Source organism: Tenebrio molitor, chromosome Y, assembly GCF_963966145.1.
Source record: "Tenebrio molitor chromosome Y, icTenMoli1.1, whole genome shotgun sequence".
NCBI lineage: Eukaryota > Metazoa > Arthropoda > Insecta > Coleoptera > Tenebrionidae > Tenebrio > Tenebrio molitor.
In genome coordinates, this window is record NC_091056.1 from 891,250 (window position 1) to 904,980 (window position 13,731).

Here is a 13,731-nt window from a genome sequence, read left to right on the forward strand (position 1 = left end):
CAAGCCTTTCAGGGTACGGAGGTCTATTTCTACCAAAAGGAATTCTGGTTGCTCTACGTTGAACCGCCTCCAGGCGCAGAATGTCCCGTTGGAGGGTGGGGGTCCAGGCACTGTTCGCAAATTCTAACAGAGGCCTCACGTAAGTCTTGTAAAGCTGTGAGAAGACTGCTGGACTTGCCTTGGCGAACGTCCTGCTCAGAAGAAAAAGCATCGAGTTAGCTTTTTTGGTGACACGCAGAACATGATCTGTCCAGGAAAGATCGTTGGTGATAAGAACACCCAGATCAACGCAAGAGTCAGTACTTCCCAATCTCATGTTCCTGAGTGAGTACGCATGTCCTGGATTTCTTCTACCAACGTGCAGGACGGTACACTTGTCCACGTTTAAAGGTAGTAACCAGTCAAGGGACCATTTGTAAATGGCGTGAAGATCTTGCGTTAGCCTCTGAATATTATCACAACTGTTGTACAATTTGATGTCATCGGCATACATGGCAAAGGGCGATGTTAAGATATCTTTAATATCAGCAGTGTAAGCTATAAAAAGTAAAGGGCCAAGCACGGAGCCCTGAGGCACCCCACTCAGAACATCAACAGACCTACTAAGCGCGCCACCAATTCTAACTCGAAAAGTTCGGTCACTCAAGAACGAGTCAATCCACCGAAGCAGATGACCCCGAATACCTAGATAACTTAGCTTGAGTAAAAGCCGGCATTTTGGAACCCTGTCGAACGCTTTGGAGAAGTCAAGATACACCACATCAAACGGTCGTTCAGAATCAAGACTTCTAGTCCATTAGGACACACAACACATTAGATTAGATTGAACAGATTTTCCCGGCAAGAACCCGTGCTGCTCAGACGGAATAAGGTGGTGATCTGAGAGAAACTTAATTACTTGGTCGTGCATTACTGACTCCATGACCTTGACCACAAGAGATGTTAGGCTAATAGGTCTGTAGTTCGAGGCGTCAAATTTGTCGCCTTTTTAAAAAATGGGGCGTACAGTCGCTGTTTTCCAGTCAGGGGGAATACAGCCTGACTTAAATGATTGCTGCATCAAATCTGAGGCGGGGGTGGACAGGGGCTCCGCGCAGTTCTTTAGAACGTTGGCAGTGATGAAATCTGGACCAGAAGACTTAGAAATTTTCAATTTTTTTAATTTTTCCAGAACTGTATCCCTGGAGAAATTAATGTCAGTTATACAGTTAAGGTTGCAGTTGCCAGAAAGGTTAGACGCTGCAAGAGGTGGTTCTGTTATAAATATTTTGGAGAAAGTTTCAGCGAATACATCTGCAACTCCATTGTTGTTATCTACCACTAAGCCTGAAGCGTCCTTAACATGAATAGTCTTAACTGGTCCAGATACCTTTGTGCGGATATGCTTATAGAGGCGTTTAGGGTCTTTGTCATCAGCGATACATTTCTCGTATCCAAGCCTGGCCTCCCAAATGACAGATGAGAGATTGTTTGAAAAGGCTCTATGGGCTTCATAATCGGGCTCAGAACCAGATCTTTTGAAAGCACGCCGCAAAGAACGCTTTTTCCGGATCAGACTTAAAATTCTGCCGTTGATCCATGGCTTGGAGGAGGATTTCTTCAGCAAAGAAGTAGAGGCGCTTTGTGAGACAGCGTCGGAGAGTGCCGTCTTGAAATGATCCCAGTTGCGAGAGACTGAAACGTCCGAAAGGAGTGACTTCCAATCAATTTGAGTTAGTCGCTTGTTTAGTGCTTCGAAATCTATTATGGTCCTCTGAAACAAAACAGTTCTCGCTGGGGGATTGTGGCAGAGTTGCAGATCTGCCATCAGAGTTACATGATCCGATTTGCCAATCGGGTTAAGATACTCCAAGTTGGCTATGGAACTATCATCGGACGTTATGACCAAATCCAGCACTGAGGGTTGTTGGTTGGATCTATATCTCGTCGGTTGCGTAACTAGCTGATGTAGATGACTATCAGTAAGCAAGTCAACTAGGAGCTGAGAAGAGGGCGTGTGCAGGCGATCACCGTTGATTGGCCAACGGACATCAGGCATGTTAAAATCGCCGAAAACGAAAATTTTGTCGAATTTGCGTGTCATGTGGCTAATATAATTGATTAATTAATTGAATTGAATTGAATTAATGTGTAAGAGTGAATGATAGTTACCCTTGCACTCCTTGCATACATGTGATGATTTACAATTCCCGACCTGATGGTTATTTTTCAAACAATTGAAGCATAGTTTATTGCCCTTTACGAATGTTTTTCTCTCTCTGACTGACGGGGCAAGAAATTCGGCGCATTGATGCAAATTATGACTTTGATTACATTTGACACACGTGATAGCCTTATCACCATGTGTTGTGACGTTCACCGCTGGACGACCTTTTTGGCAAAGATTAGAGACTGGTAAGATACGACACTCCTGGCGGTGCCTTTGATGTTTCCAGTCGTTCCTCAGTAACCTTGACTGCATCGGCCCTTTAAATTGGAATGCAACCAGTAAATTTGAATGGGCAAGAACGCATGAGTCGAGTCAATAAAGCCGAAAAATCGCCGAAACTTCTTAAGGCTATTGTGGAGTGCCCATAATTTTCAGTTTTCGTGAATAGGCAACCGTTGCCTTAAAGACACCAAAGTGTTCGCGGTTGCAACCTGAAAAACAAGAATTTGCACCCCACTGGGTGTGTTAATCCTCAGAACAAAACGTCTATTGTATGCGGATTTAAGAAGGGCTACGGGCGGACAGCCAGATACGAAATGTATATTTTCTAGTTACCAACAGGTTCAACCATTTTCTTCAGTTGCATTTTTTTAATAAGTAGATACTTGTGTGTGAAGTCAAAACTAATTATAGCTTTTTCCTTACACTAACCATGAGATACCAAAAATATCACCATAATAAGAAAGGATCCGAAAAAAAAACTAAAAAACTTTTGTATAATTTTATTTCAAATAAAATAAGTAAACTAAATTTAAAAAATAACAGTTTCCACAATAATCTACAGAAATAATTATAATGGCAAAATGTGAGGCGTTTAATCTTTAATGATTTACTAATTTATCATCATAAATCTTCGATTTTGATATCTCTGAGAGGTAATTCCCTTTCTACACGAGAATCTAAATATTCAGGCAAAAATGCTGAATAATAAAATTTTTGGAGTTTTTCAATCATTTTTGATTGCCAGAAATCGGAATCTCTAAGGATTAGCTCACAATGGTAATCTTTCCTTGTGTAAACAAAAAAATAACAATATTTTCTATCAGTTATTTCCAGCTGTCCTTGAATCTGATACATATAACTATCGTTGGGCTTTAATCTAATTTTATTCTCTGTGTCAATATAACAAAATTTAATTATTTTAGATTTAACTGCCTCTTCAACTGTTAAATCTCTTGCCGAGAAAGGACATTTAATTTCGATAATCGAGTCCTCATCGATTAACCCATCGGGAGAGGCACCAAGAAATGAATATTCTTCATGAACAAAAAGCCCACAAGAAACAACACTCATAGAAAATTCCTCTTCAAATATTTCTCTGGCATGCATTTCATTACATTGGCCATATTGCAGTGATTTGCTGGAAATGGATGAGTTTGAATAGAGCAATTGTTGGATAGTACATTTATCTCTTCTTTTCTCTTCTTCTCTTCTTCTTCTTACTGCACAAACCCATTTTTTATTCTAAATCACAGGGATAACTCAAAATAACACTTTATCGCACACTTTCACGTCAAGGCAACTATGAAAGCAATAATGATCAGTAGAACAATTTTGTTTATTTGACTTCACTTATTACCTCCCCCCCTCTCATTAGCCTGGATTCTGAGCCCTTCTTGGAAATTGGGATACATTGGCAAACATGCAAGTAGAGTCGAATTTTTCAACTACCCACTTCTAAATATGTGCTTGTGATGAAGCAGGTAAATTATTTGGGTCTGCATAAATTCCGCATTATTAAAATGTCTAAGTACCACACCCTTTATTTTATAAGAATTCGGCACCATGTCATAGCTTAGTCATGGAAGATTATACCTGATAATAATTACTGCTCCTTCTAGTCCCTAACAACCTTCCTGTTCATATAATATATAATAAGTGTTTTTGATATTTTTTCCTGAAAGTGGGTACTTGATTTGTCTTGTGCTCACAATGATCAATGAGATGTCATCTACCTACCCCTGACACAAAAAATTTATCATTTTAAAAAAAATCAGAAAAGGCTGAAAATGTTGGCGGATTTCTAAAAGAGCGCCATTAATTAATAAGAGTTTATATGTGCGACTCGATCCAAGTCCCCATGAATCATTTGGCAAAAATCATGGTTTTTAAAAAAAATTGCAAATATTACTTTAATAAGTAGATTATCATAATATAATAAGAACAATGCTGTCTATTGTATACCTTTGTAACACTGCACCGACAACCCTACTAATAGGGTACCCTTTAATCCCTAAGCTCTAAATTGCTAACCGTATTGTGTGTTGCCTATTTGCTGAAAATATACATACAATTTATTTCCTTTTTTAATGAAATATACTAAAAAGGTTTGAAATAAAGAAAAATTCACTTCCAAGGCGACCTGTAAATTTGCTTCCTCTATTCATTGACCTCAAGTTTAGGCCAAAATTGTTTACAATAGTGGATATATTGTGCAATAAAAAAATTTGGATTTTATTTTTTTACTAAAAAGCAGATAAATTTAACCGAAAAGCAATCCCAGAGCGACCTAGAGATACACATTAGGATTAGTTAAGTGTATCGTGAATCGCTTCAAATATCTTTATGAAGCTATAATTTTGCAATAAAAAATCAGTATTTTGCGGCCCCTGTATAGAATAGCCTTAATCCTCAGAAACAGCTCCGATTTTGATGATTTTTTTTTAAATGTGTGTATTTATATATTATTTGATATCAGAAACATTTTGGTTGGGGCACGTAAATATTTATATTGTTTAAACAATAATTATGCTATTTATGGAAAAAATGCAGTTTTTCACTATACAGGGTCTATCAGATCTGGCGGACCAAAATAATACGGTGAATTCATCATCTTCTGGAAATAATTGGAAAAATGTCCAAAAAAGTCTATCTTAAATAGTAATTAGGAAAGAAGCAATTTAAACTGACCAATCGTGTTGTTGATGTTAAGTTACCTATAAATTAGTTTTCCTGCTTTATTTGTAACTATGGATGCATTTCAAATGATGCATATGCATTGTTGGGTATCTGCATTGTTTGTGCAATGACGGACGTTTTTAGGTTATAGTATTTCTGCTAGGATGTTCCTAATTGGGAAAACGAACTGCGTACTCTGAGCAGTAACTGTGGCACTCTCATCACACTGTCCATATAAGACAAGCATATCAAAATATTCTGAAGAAGTAAACATTTAGCGTTTTTAATGACTTTTGTAATTGTCAGAAATAATTTATTATGACATAATATTCAATTATTATGTCTTTGCAACAATCAAATTTGTTTCGATAGTTACTAATATAATTTTTTAAGGTAATTTTATATCTACACGCGATTGGTCAATTAAAAACGTTCTTATTTTAAATTTCAATGAGGATGGATTTTTGAAAATATTTTTCCAATTATTCCCCGAAGATGGTGATTTCACCGTATTATTTTGGTCCGCCAGTTCTGAGAGACCTTGTATTTATTGAAACTTCGAATAGTGATGGGTATTTCAGTTTTTTTTTATTATATCATTATAAAAAGATTTAAATTATATGAATATTTTTCCAAATTTTTTATAAACAATTAATTATGAATAGGAGTTTTTTTTTTCATTACACATTAAAAATTATATAGGATTAATATATACAAAAAAATTACATTTTTAATGATATTAATTCATTTATATTATTTTGTGTAACAAGAAGTGACAGCGGATATATTCTGCGTTTGCTTGACTTTTTTTTGTGCCAATTGGTTTGTGCAAATAAAACAATTTTCATCCCATTTAAAAAATGTATTTGCACATTTTCTTAACTGCAATTAAGGTGGACTTACAGAAACATTTTGAAGAATTTCAAGTTTATTTATTTCTGAAGAAACGCTTTTTCGCTCAGTGAATTGTTTTCTCCAACAGGAATGAACAAAAACTTTTTTCCACTATTTAAAAAATCAAGAAGTCGATTGTTTTTTAATTTCGTTGCCGTTATTTTTAACGTTGTCAGTCCCCTTGTCACTTCTATCAATTGTTCCTCAATTTTACTTGATGTACTATGGCGGACAATAAATTTAGGCCGGTCTGTCATTGGCTTGACATCAAAATGTGAAGCTGGCATTATGTTCAACTAACCCCATTTTGGATTTTTGTCATTCTTGTCATCGTGACAGCGATAATCAAAATTAAAATTGGGAAAAGAAGCGTGCACCAGAGAGAAGTGCTACTACAAATCAGTTATGCTAGTGCGTCATGATCTGTAAGTTACGAAAAGGGCGAAGGAAACACCAAACAGCTTGAAAACCTTCAGTTTGACAACTGACACATCAGTCATAATGACAATAAATGGCCGGTTGCATTGACTTTTTTGAAATGTCAGAAATTTGCCGGCCTAAATTTATTGTCCGCCACAGTACTTGGAGCCCGCTCACAAATACAGCAAAAAATTGCTGTGGAATCCACAGCCCTTTGTTTTTGCTCCTATAAACATACAAGAAAAAAATGTTTTTTATGAATAAGAAGTAAAATAACATCACTTTTATGTTAAGGTGAATCGCAACAAAATTTATTAAACTAAATGCCAACATGTATGTATTAAGAATTACATAGGTACATAAATACTTTTTCCATTGTGCTATTTTTTGCACTATATACTTTTATAAAAGTTGCAGTTTTTATATATTATCTCCACTGATAAATAGACTTTAGATAGCAAAATACCTACGAGGTTGTTTGACAACGTAGAAGACTAAAAGCAATTTAAAAAAATTGTAGCTCAAAAAATAAATGTCATTTTATTTTTTGGCATAGATTTTTATAGATATTTTTTCCGAGTTCTACATGAAGCCAGTAGCTCGTGGTTAAAATATCTGTACAACTTTTAATAACCCCCTGTACATATTATTTTATTTGGAGCAAATAGATGTACATAATACTTTATTAAAATTAGAAAGTAATTACATATTCACATATTATATCCCAAGTGCCAAATTTTTTATCGGAAAATTTTTTGCTAATGAACGAAAACATCCATAAATGAGGTCAGAAGACCAATTATTATCAAATAAGAGCACGAGACGAAGTCGAGGGTTTTTATTTGATAATAATAATTGGTCTTCTGACCGAATAATTTATGGATGTTGAAGTTCATTAGCAAAAAATTTGACGATAATAAAATTTACACTACGGCCAGCAGCGCTACCTATCGGAGATGCTAGTCTCACTCATGTTATAAAGCTTGCGGCACATTCAACTACGTCACCAACGCCTACTGCGATGAGACAATAATTTATAATGACCCCGTACATTGTTCTTCTGAAGATTATGATTACTCCCAAGATGTTAATTTTGCGTGGAAATTATTTCTTAAGGTGGAGCGAATACCACAACCTTTTTTGGTAATGTTGTGAAAGTATCTACCATAGCTTATCTATCCTTCTTAATAAAAACAAAAAAACAATAAATGTGCATATGAGCATTTTTGATTAATCTAAATTTATTAATTATGTGACGATCACTTCCGGTGGTGACGTCACGGGATTGGATTTGACGCCGGTCGGTCGCGGTATGCCTCGAGCGCCAGTCCCTTTTTTCAGCAGTGGTGGGACGCCACACGGCCGGGGTAGCTCTGCGGAGTGACGGCGTCCAGGGGTCAGCTGACAGGGTGCGGGGTAAGGGGAGAAACAAACAAACAGTCGTCGCAAAACCTTTATTTACACTATGTACAAGGGGACCACCTGGTGAAGGCGAAATCCTCCGGGGATGGTGTCCGTGACCTGGGCGATGTCCTCGGCGGCAAGGGAGATAAGGGGGGTGTTCGTACTTCCGTCGGTCGGCCCTGGAACTTCCTCTTGGCGGCGTAGCGAGAGAGCGGGTCGTGGTGTAACGGGGTTGCGGGGGTGTAACGGGATCCGGGGGGGGATTGGGGGAGGCCTGGTTCGCTCACTAGGGGAGCGAACGGGCCGGAGACAAGGGATGAGCGGGATGACCTCGTACGCTCACTAGGGGAGCGAACGGGCCGGAAACAAAGGATGAGCGGGATGACCAGGTTCGCTCACTAGGGGAGCGAACGGGCCGGAAGTCGGGGGTCGGAAGCGGAGTCGGAGGTTGTATCGGGAGCCGGATCGGTGCTGGTGCTAGGAGAGTCAGGTGGATGATCGGAATTGGGATCGGAATCGGAATGAGCTCTGCTACAGTGTTGCGATGACAGAATAAATTTTTGTACCAACTTTTAGGATCTTAAAGTACCAAAATTTACTAAATTGTACCACAAATGGCGCGAATTTTAAAATTTGCGTTTCTAGAATATGGTAATGTAAATGCGAGTGTAAATGTATTTACAAATGTGTACGAATAATAATAAAAAACAGCAAGAAAGTTATAAAAATATATTTTAAAAAATTAAAGCAAACAAACAAATAAAAGAGTACAAATGACACATTAAAAAAATTAAGACAATATTCAAAAACAGACTTTATTTATCAATTCTGTTTTAGTTCAGTTTGAATATTCTCCTTAAGTGCTAATATATAGGAACAAGTAATTATTGCTAACCTATTTCTCAGTCTATTTTTAATCATACTTAATTGAGAGAATACTCGCTCTGCTGCTGCAGAAGAGTGTGGTAACGATAAAATTAATTTCACAACAGTCATTAAATTATTAAACATTGGTTCCCCAATCTGGTTTTTCATAGTAGCTACTTTAGTCCAGAAATCACTTAAATCATCACAGTTTGTTAATAGATCAATATCACTTAATAATTGCCACTCTCTATTCACCTCGTCAACATCTACAGCTAAATTTGGAAACAAATTTTGAAACTCCGAAATTGAGAAAACATTAGATACCAGAACGTACAACAGACGGTGTAAATAAACTTGCATATAGCAAAATTTTCTCTTGAAAATTGAATCTCTTTTTTATCTGCACACATACTTCTACATAAAAATCTAGACAGCGCAGTTTAAAATTGTGTAAGTCGGCTGCTGCTATTTTAAATTCATTTTCAGGATTCTTCAAATAGGCATGCACTTTTCCACCAAAATTTATATTGTCGACCGACCTATAAATACTAGGATCTTTGACATTTATGTTTGCAATTTCATGATTTTTTATAGCATCATGTTTAACAAAACATTTTAAAATTGATTTGTATAAAGAAGTAATTCTATTAAGAAGTAGTGGCATTTTTGGACTCTCACTCTGAAGTTCTTGATTTAAATCAGTAATTAGTTTTAAATTAAATTCTAAGAATTGTAAATATAACTTGAAAATATCATTCTGCAATGCATTTTTAAATTGTTCGGGCTGCTGGCAAGTCGTCTCCCAAAGCAGCTTTTTGAAAAAATAAGAATAGTGACGGCCAGTGCTCCAATGTTCTTGAACACACTTGCTGAAAAAAAAACCTTTAATAATGAAATATAATACCCAAATTATAACTAACTTACTTTCAATAAGAGCCATCTCGTTTGACTAGGGTATAAAAGCTTTGTGGGCTTTTCTTCTAAAAACATTTCGAACTCCTTCAGTTCCTCTAGCCGTTTAGGAGAATGCGAAAAATAAGTATACACATCTCGTGCAAATTGTTCCACACAATTTGGTAATTTTTTGCATGCAGCACTAGCACACAGGTGAAGTGAATGACACCCACATCCTTGGATTACAATATGGGGGGAGATTTCCTGAAGTTTTGCTTTCACTCCTCCAAGGTTCCCCATCATTACACTAGCGTTATCAGCGCCAAACCCAATCAAATTATTATAGGGAATGTTATTAGAGTCCAACAACAATTTAATAGAGTTAAATAAAGATTTTGCAGAGGCATCACTCACTTCTATCAAATCGACAAAGTGATCTTTTACTTTATTTAGGTCTTTATTAAAGAATCTTGCAAGAACTACAAGACTTTTTTTAGTTCCGACATCTGTGGTCTCATCAATTACGTATTATCGAAAACTTTCCTTCACGTAGTTTGTCCAAAGTTAATTTTTTTGAATATGGCCCTATTTCATGATTCAAGATATCTGTGGCTTTGTCTCTTTTAAGTTTTAAATTTTTTAAAATCTCATTATCTGGTATTAGTTCTTTTAAAAATGGGATCAATTCATTCACTAGGGATAACGACAAATTATTGTCACATAGAAATGCAATAATTTTTTGCTCCATAATTTTGGTTTGTTCTCCAATTGTTGGTTGATGGACTTTTAAAAGGACACTTGCTTCTGGAGCATCTTTAGCTGCATTGAATTTTTTCATATGCAATGTTGATTTGGCATGTCTTCTCACATGATACCCACCTCCTTTTATATAAATCATACACAATTTACAATATGTTTTTCCATTTTTTTCAATCAAACAGCTAATCTCTTCCGTCCATTCTGCTCGAAAGTGTCGGTCAACAGTCCCTTTCTTCTTTTTTTTTTTGCTGATTTTTCTGATACTTCAACAGGGTTTTTTTCTACTTGATTTGTTTCATTTGTTGTGCTTGAAGATTCACATGGCTTTGGACTTCTTACAACGAACCTATTATTAAATAATAATAGTTACGTATAATTTTTAGTTGATATTCAAGTACCTGTCCATTTTCACAACACTACTACAACTATTTCTTACTGACTACTGACTAGTGACTATCTTCTTAGTCTTACTGCACTATGCCATTGCCATTAATATTAAAATATTGAAAATGATGAAATGATTGAAATGAACTTATAACTTATGTCAGTTATTTCAATTTTACAAAGACCTTGACACTTTTCACAGCCGACAGCCGACTAGCCCAAGGCGACTAGCCGAAGCCGAGACGACGGGACGTTTGACACGATGACACGAATGACGTTAGGAACGTCAATGTTACCAATACCACCAAAAATTAAAAATAAAAGAAACTTTTAAAAGTCAAATAAATAAATATCTACATCAAATTAAAAAAAAAAACAAAACGCCGAATTATTAAAATTGTACCAAATTTGCTATTGGGGTACCACTGTACTGACAAAATTTGCATTGTACCACATGTGGTACAATTGTACCAACTTCGGCAACACTGGCTCTGCATCTGCAGGCTCTGCGCGGTCCTTTTGTTGCCTCGGTGGCTGCGCGCGGCCGTCGACTCGCGGCTGTGCCGGTGGGGCAGCTCTGTTCAGCGCGGAGTCCGGGTATTGTCGGCCGGAAGAAACACGGGTTCCGGGGCGGATTCGGTGGACGCGGTTGAGGTAGTCCGCTCCGCGCTAATTTTCTGGCCCGGCTCGGAGAAAGAACGGAATTTTTCCGCCACCGGGAGCGTTTCCTAAGTAACTTCGTTACAATTATTTTTTTCAGAAGTCTCAATATTTGCGAAATTTCCAATTCACTATGGGAAGCGCTGTACTTTTTAGTATAAATATACAAAAAATCAAAATTATAGCTTCAATAGTTGAATTAACACAGCGTTAAATGTTATTATTATTATTATTATTATTATTATTAATTTCATGCTCAACAGGAAAATCCCAATTAAAGAGCACGTAATATTCGACCTATACAAATTAAATATCCGACAAATCCAACGATTTTAACACTTCAATGCTACAGGAGAACAGATCAACGAGATCACCGACAGAGTTGGAAATATTGAGCATGTTGTTCAAAGGAGAAAATTTAAGAAAATCCGTTCTTGGAGTTGATAAATAGAATAAGTTTTTACTACGAGTAGTAATAGAATGCTTACCAACACAAAAATTAATCTGACTGAGCAGAGAACAGCAGTCAATCAAGTTATGAAGGATTTTGTACAAGAACAATAAATTCATTAATTTATTGCGTTCAGATAAAGTTTTAAACGAGAAACGTTCTAATAAAATGGTCTGTGAGTATCCAATAGGAGGATAGCGTCCATCCTCTCTGAAACACAAGTATTTTAAGAATCTACGCTGCAAATGTTCAATACTAGCAATGTGAACAGCATGATAAGGAAACAAAACAATCGACGCATATTCAAGTTTACTTCTGACAAATGATTGAAATAAGTGTATTAATGTGGAGATATTAGAGAAATCTCTGGTATTCCTAATAATATAGCCATAAGTCTTCCAGGAATTTTTTATAACAGAGTTGATGTGGCCTGTAAAAGCAAACAAAACAGCACTTCCAAGTCAGAAACCAGTTCAGGTCTCTCCAAAACAGCACCATCAATATTATAATCAAATTCAATCTTTTGTTTTTTATTACTAAGAGTCATTACAACACATTTGGTTATATTTAACTGAAGGCTATTTCGTATGCACCAAGTGGAGATTAAATCAATATTATCCTGCAACCTGACACAATCACCAAATTCTTTAATAGACGTAAAAATCTTGATATCATCTGCGTACAGCAAACAGGATACTGAAAGATCCTCAATTATGTCATTAATAAAAATATTGAAGAGTAGGGGTCCCAACACAGATCCTTGAGGCACACCAGAGGAGCAATCAAAAACATTAGAACGTTGTCCATGAACACTAACAAACTGTTTACGACCACTCAGGTAAGAATACAAAAAATTTACAAAGTTAGAAGAGCAACCCAATGTCTCCAGCTTTCTGACAAGGATTTCATGGTCCAGCCTATCAAAAGCTTTTGAATTCCATTGAATTAGCTACATACTGTGTGAAAGTACATAAATTGGATATCGTTGAGCTACCTCTCACAAAGCCATGTTGTGACTCTGAGATATAACTTTTAAAATGAAAAGACAAGGTATCTGATATTATGAATTCAAATACTTTATAAAAATTGCTGCAGATCGAAACAAGCCGATAATTTTCAATACAACTGCGATCACCCTTCTTAAAAACCGGCACAACCCTTGCAGTTTTCCAAATTGCAGGAAACGCATTAGTCTTCAAACACAAGTTGAAAATCACTACCAAAGGAGAAACGAAAGCCTCAACACATTCACGGATTAGAAATGATGGGATCATATCAGGACCAGCTGTGAATTTCAACTTAAGTTTGGATATTGCATTCAAAACATCTTGTTCGTTAACAGCACTTAAGAAGAAATTACAAGATGTACTCAATTCTTCAACAGATGACTCTATGACTGAAGCTTTTTCAAAATAAGCAGACTCAAAATAATTAGCAAAAGCTCCCGTAATCTCATCAGCGCCAGAAACTGTTACGAGAAGCGTAGTGTTTCGGATTACACCCCAAGTACGTATAAAGCCTGTTTTCAAAGTTCGGTCTTATTAAAAAAAGTTGTAGATGACTATTCCTTATGTCCCAAAATGTCCTCTACAAGATAGTATTGGTCTCATTTAGTTATACCTTGGAATCACTAGAAGTCATAATTTCAGTCCGATTTTGCTTCACTACTTGGCTTGGCTCGGCCCTTGATAGCGTACGCTGTGAGCCCGATTTCAAGTCAGGGTGACAAATAGTTGATGCAGCGCAAATGTGTAGCTATCTTTGTCCTACACATTAATTACTAATATGCGTCATCTTTCTCAAACTTGCAATTTTGTGCAGTTACCATGACAATACAAGTTGCAAGTCAACTTGAAATCGGCCTCTGTGTCTGTAATTCTGTGAAAAGTGG

At 36.5% G+C, this 13,731-nt stretch overlaps 1 long non-coding RNA gene across 1 annotated transcript; it reads right to left on the bottom strand.

Annotated features, from left to right (window-relative positions):
* Nucleotides 1-8,469: 8,469 nt before the first annotated feature.
* Nucleotides 8,470-11,469, bottom strand: LOC138140628 (uncharacterized). The gene is made up of 3 exons (XR_011162653.1): nucleotides 10,744-11,469; nucleotides 9,617-10,691; nucleotides 8,470-9,561 (listed from the first exon to the last, which is right to left on the bottom strand). It is a non-coding gene; the product is annotated as an uncharacterized lncRNA (long non-coding RNA).
* Nucleotides 11,470-13,731: the final 2,262 nt, after the last annotated feature.